The following is a 6379-nucleotide window of genomic DNA, read 5'->3' as shown; positions in this document are numbered from 1 at the left end:
CGACCTCCGGACCTGCTGCGTGCGGCTCCCGCTGGTTCGGCGCCGAGGACCAGGAAGCTGTCATCGCAGTACGAGTCGGTGAGCAGGAAAAGCAGGTGAGAGGAGGGAGCTGTCACTGAGGAAAAGTGTCAAACCCTGGTTGACACCCGGATGGCAATGCGCATGACAAAAACATTTCTGGGCTCATTCTGTTGTTTCGTGGTGCATTTTTTTTTTACATTCCTGTGGAAAACTGGCTGACGAGCTGAAATGTTGTGCGGTCACTACAATGGCAGCTTTATGCATGGGAGATTGTTCAGCAAGTTGTGGTGCATCTCAGGTTCTGGTGTCAATCCCTCAGAATCTAATACCAGGTTTAAAGATTAGGAGAAATCTAATTTAGAGGAAGCTGACATACCGGTTCCAGCACCAAAGCCTGAGTACTGTTTGAAAATGTTCATACTAAAGGCCAATACAATACCCAGTTATTGCTACTGATACCAGGATAATACGTTTAATACCCGGCTTTACAATATAGCTAAGTATTTTTTTATCTCACTTAAAAAGTACATATGTAGCTGACAAGTTCAGGTCATTTCTCGGAGAAAAAACAAAAAGGTGTACAAGGAGCGAGTGCGTCTAAGAGTAGGAAAATGTCACAGCTTGGTCACAAAGTAACTCCCACAGTGTGGTGAGCTGATAGCAATAGCAAAAACCACCTCCAGTGTAAGGATGTGTTTTAAATCATTTGTAAACTGAATACTGTTTTGTTTTGAACTGTGAAAAAGCAATTTGTGGGGCTCTGGGAAACTGAATGACGTTTTATAGACTATATAGGCTACGTTAAAGCGAGGAAGCAAAAGCACAGGCGTAAATAATAACACGCTGCTTCCGTTTCAGGGTGTTCACCATCACACTCATCACTGAACAGAATGAAGTCAACACTAATGCAATCAGTAACACCCTGTGGTTTTATGACAAGTGAAAATATCTCATGTGAAAAGAAATGGCTGCAGCCCTGCTGAAATGCATTCAGTGGCGCAAACACATGAACTGAATACACCTACACATGAAATGAATAAGGTATGGTATATTGGGTATATTGTGAGAAAATCTCTCATCAGTTCTCATCTTGCTACTGTGTGTGTGCGCGTGTGTGTGTGCGTGTGTGTAACTCGGGGCATCATTACAGGTTCAACTGCACTGACAGAGATTCCTTTGGCCTGAGTAAATCTCTGGGAATTGTGATGCAAGAAAACGGTGATCCATTAATGACAACCTGGGACGCGGGGCTCAGACACAGATTTGTCCAAAGCACGTCAAAACAAGACGAGCGAGTGAGTGTGTGTGAGAGAGAGAGAGACAGGGAACAACTGACTGCACACTCAGGGCAATATCTCCTCACAAACCCCCCCCCTCTCTCTCTCTGTTTACCCTGTATGTGCTGATGGAGGGATAAAAGGCCACATATCTCAGGGTCATTGTAAACAAAGGGGGGGGTTTATGTAAATGGAGATTATTGTCATGGGACAGGGTTTGACGAAGAAACAGCAGTTTGAGCTCAGTGAAAGTCACTGTGGGTATTTTCACAGATAAAGAAGGAATAATCTTAATTATCCAGGTCTGCACTCAGGCCAGTCAGAGTGTAGAAATCAATGAGCTGTGACTATTTTACACACACAGGAAAAGAATTCACTTGGTTTCGAGCAAGAAGGTGGTTTCAGGAAGCAGATGAAATCCCTCCTTGTGTTATGGTTATGTTCTGTGCATACATGTGATGTAGTCTGACAGAGGAACTCCTAACTTTCCCAGTTAGACACACATTAATGTCAGGGGGCTGCCACACCAGCACAGTTCGCGTGGGAAGTTGTTATTTACACCAGGAACTGCACGAGCTTTGTTTAAGTTGTTGACTGACTGCAACAACAACAAAAAGGGGAGAAAAGGAGCGAATAAAAGCAATAACTCTTACCTGGAATACGTGCTCCAACCTAAACGACGAGTGTGGATCCTCCAATTCATACCAGAGTGGAAAAGCCGGAGCAAATGAAAGAGGAGGGGAACTGTACCGAAACGTCCCTTCAGCCAACTTTTAAAGCACCTCCACGTTCAAAACCCAAAGTAACTTTTAGCTCACTCACTGTTTGCTGTGAGCTACGTTATCTCCCCCCTCCTTTTTGCTTTTATCTTTACCAGGTTTGATTCAATCCCTCCCAGGAGAGCTGACAGGTCAGTGTCGGCTGCTGTCGGCTGCTGTCGGCGTCAACAGGTGAGACTGAACTGAAAGCACGCGGAGGAGGAGGGCGACGACGGAAGCTCGTGCAGACTGTATAACGAAAGTGTTTCGTGTTGAAGGTGTAAATGAAAAGCCCGTATCCTCCGAGTCCGGACAGACTCTTCACCGTCTGTGCTCTTTCAGACGGCAGTGAGAGTCCCGTTCAAGTCCAGCACCGAAATGGGATTTCTATTCTGGGAACTGACGGGGCTTTCTCATTGTGGAGTGGCTCAACTAAAAGAGTCATCCAGGCACATTGCCAGTACGCTGGGAAGTAAAAGGCCACTTAAATACTTTTCATGACAGGCTCCCATGGGAGTATTTTGATATTATAGTGATACAGCAGGACACTGAACTTAAAGGTCAAAGGCAGTAGTTTTAATATGTTCACATTTTTATGAGAATAAAAGGTTAGATTTGGTCTTTTCCTCAAGTGGGAAGGGGATCACACAAATGAGGATTTCTTTCAGCTGGAGGTCTCATGTTATATGGTTTTAATAGGACAACATGGAGTCTGTGGCGGACCCTGGTAGTCTGAGGGGCCGGGGGCAAAAAGTAATAAAAAGGGCCCCAGCTGCATGCAGTGCAGCATCCACACAGAAAGTCAGTATTACAGTTTTCTTTTATTATGTGAGTCAGATTTAAAGTATAATTACAAGAACTCTGTAATAAAAACACTCAGGGAACTATTAACTAGTTAAGCATTTAGAGGCACATAGAGGCCAACGCATTTATTTAGCATATGGTGTCGATATATGTAGATATAAACGTCTCATTCTGAGGTAACAACACACGACGAAGAAGAGATCAGTCCTCCTTGGTGAAGGGACAAAAGCTCCTTTAGTAGCTAAATATGTGTCTGCCTGCCTCTGCCTGAGAGACCCATGTAGTTGAGTAATTGTATTAAATGATATATATTGTTAATTACTGTACTGTATTGAAAAATAATAATAATAATAGTATTGTTAATGTTCTTAACATGCTTTTGTTCATGCCATTAAAGCCCTTTTGAAATGAATTAAATATTGAGGTTATTATACACTAATCAAAACATACCAATGAATATTATATTTCATTCCTGCCAATACATCCTCCTAAATGTTACACGCTGGACCTTTAAGAACACTTACTATTGAGTATAAGACCCTGCAGCAGTCTTATATTGATACCAGTGGAGATTAAAATACCGTAAAGTATTAGACAGTCACTGTAAACTTTAAACTCCCACAGCAATGTGAATTCCTGTAGCAATTGTTAGTGAAACTGATTTAAGAATACCAAAAACTCTACACTTTTTATAAACATTGTAGGAGATAAAAAACATTTCAAGTAGTAGTATAAGACCACTTTGAATTTAAACTAAGACCCTATATGAGTATTTTCTTTAGGGCCTCCTGGGCTCTTCACTCTGAGAGCTTTATCGCCCTTACTGGCCTCTTTACTGCTCTTTCTGAATGAGCTGATAGTGTAATAGATTCTGTCAAGTGACATGTGGACGGTGTGAGAGAGAATGGGCAGTAGGTTCACGGTGGCACGGTGTAAGTGGGCTGAGGGAGAGACTGAAAGAGGGCTGGCAGATGGGTGACACAGACTGGGTGAAAGGACAGCTGGCAACTTTGCAGAAGCGGAGGCAGAGGAACAGGATCAAGATAATAGGATGACTTTACGTGGAAATGACTGTGCCTCTAAAGCAACATATCTTCAACTTGATGGCGCCAACAATCACACACACCTCCTGTTTTGAATTAAAAACAATGCAGGTGTCTGTCGGCGAGGACACTAGGTGAGGCAGAGGCGGTCCAATAATGTTGTTTGTCTCAAGTGCTGACAGAGACAGCTGGTAGATGGTCTATGTGTGTGCTAACAGTATTAACTTGCACGTGACGACAACACCCACCAACAGATAACCTTTTACTCTGAACAATACCCTTTCTTTTATTCTTCAACAGTCTTCTTTATTACAACGTTGCTTTGCATCTTTTGAGGAGTTTAAAACCTTGCAGGCATTTCACTCCTGAAACATCAAAGATATTCGTGACCCAAATATCAATAACAAGTGCAGCTGTAGGGAACCAGATAGGATTAAATTCAGCAGCCCTGATATACTGTGTATCAGGATAATATTGGCCTGTTATTATGCACTGATCCAACCCTTCTCTCTTAATCTGTATACTTCACTGTGTAAAACTTATGTAAAACTACACTGACAAAGTAACTGCATCTTACTTGGATTGGTCACATCATGGGCAATACCTAAGGTCAATATCAGTGTGATCTGGTATATCAGATCAGTGCATCCATGTTTATTAGTAAATAGTTCAGGTTAATGGCCATGATGGTGGATCCTCCCTAACCATTACTTCAAAAAGACGACCTGATGTACATTATGAGATGATGGAGTGTCTCATAATGTCGCTTTTCTGTGTTTTACTATAGGTTATGGTTCAATTCAAGTGGTGTTATAGAGTGTTTAAACGTTTCATTTCATGCAGCACAAGCTCAAACATTCTGACTTTTACTCCCTCGTACGGGTCAAGATTATAAAATGATATATAAGCAAACTCAAATCTTTTGTTGGACCCTCCCTGGCTAGTAAACACCCACACCCATCATACTCCACACCCCCAGTTTGTAACACACTCTCTGTTACAGATTTGTGGCTTTCGAAACCAAGCTGTGATAACCCTCATGTCATAGAACACTCCCTCCATAACCACAGATTAAATTATACAATTGTTCTCACATGGTGAGTAATTCCCCAAGACAAGTCAATTGAACTGTGAACAATCAGTGGAGTGCTCCTTTAAATCCTGGCAGGAATAAAAATCTGAGGAGGAATGCTGCTTGAAAACCGCTCAATAGAAGCATTTGATGCCGACCCTTAAAAGCTCACAATAATTCCAACACCACCATACAGCATACTATCACGTTCTCTGAAAGAGGCATGTGGCTGACAGAAGCCGACACTCGCTGGTGAGCTGTTAAACGCAGGCTGAGAGCCAGAACATCTGGAAGTTCAGAAGCAGACGTCACTGCGTTGATACTTGGCATGGATGCTCTTCACCATACCTTATTCAGATAATGACACACATTTTAATAGACACCATCGTCCATTATTCATCTACAGGAACAGATGAGAGTTGAGAACAAAAACACATGGCAATGACATGTTGTCAATGGAAACTTGGCTCTCAGAGATTCCGAATGCAAATAGCGTAGTTTCATCTTCCTGGTATGCAAAAAAGCCGTGGCTGGCAGCAGAGTGAGTGGTGTGTGTCTGACTGAATGTGTGTGTGTATGTGTTTGAAGCCTCGGATAAAGGAGTCCGGAATCACTGGAAAGGCCATGTGGAAGAACTCAATTGTACTAGTTAAGCATTCATGAATACTAAACCAAACCTTGAATGGAACATTCCTATCTGAGCTCTCCTTCTTGTAAATGTCCTCCCAAATTTATAATAACGCAGCTGAATAAAGAGTAAAGAATACATACATTTAACTTTAATCAAAATACAAAAAAAATTATTTACGGTTTTTCCTCAAGTACAGATCTTTAGCACTCATTTCTACTCATAGAACTGATTGCATTTCTATTTTAAAGGTTATATATATATATGAGATTTTGAACATTAATATAGCAGCATACAACTAGTTTCTGTGTAAAGACATGTTGGAGTAACGGTGCCCTGAGCAGAGAATGAATTCACACCCCTTCTGGGTCTGTAGTAGTCTGTGCCTTGTATACTTCCCCAGTCCAGCCACGCATGCTTGTGATTCCCTCCACGTGCAACAGAGGAGAACGACTTAAACGGCTGTTTTCATCATCTATGTTGGTGAATTAAGGAATTATTTTATCATTTTCATAAGGTTGTCAGACACTTAACAATCTGAGCCTGTCAGTGGCAAAAACAAGCACTTTTAGAGGCCGTACTTTGACAGGCACATTTGTCCTCAAGGATTAGCTTCATTGCTGCGACTGCAGCCTTTTGTAGGTGTTTTACGATGATCTGTAATTCATTTTGTAAGGAGTACGGTCTAGACCTTCTCTATTTGAAAAGTGTCCTGAGATAACTTTTGTTATGAATTGGCGCTATACAAATAAAATTGAATTGAATTGAATTGAATT

The 6379-nt window shown here is 41.7% G+C and overlaps 1 protein-coding gene across 2 annotated transcripts in view; it reads right to left on the bottom strand.

Moving 5' to 3' along the window:
* Window positions 1-2452, bottom strand: part of phldb3 (pleckstrin homology-like domain, family B, member 3) — a 23030-nt gene extending 20578 nt beyond the window's left edge. Inside the window, exon 1 of one of the 2 annotated variants that reach the window (XM_035672456.1) lies at window positions 1952-2452. The gene's annotated coding sequence lies outside the window, so the exon portion shown is untranslated. The remainder of the gene's footprint in view (window positions 1-1951) is intronic. The other variant, XM_035672455.1, reaches the window with a different exon arrangement.
* Window positions 2453-6379: the final 3927 nt, after the last annotated feature.

This window comes from Morone saxatilis, unplaced genomic scaffold (assembly GCF_004916995.1).
Source record: "Morone saxatilis isolate NCDOM2014 unplaced genomic scaffold, NCSU_SB_2.0 Contig24, whole genome shotgun sequence".
Classification (NCBI taxonomy): domain Eukaryota; kingdom Metazoa; phylum Chordata; class Actinopteri; family Moronidae; genus Morone; species Morone saxatilis.
This window is presented reverse-complemented; position numbering and strand designations above follow the sequence as displayed.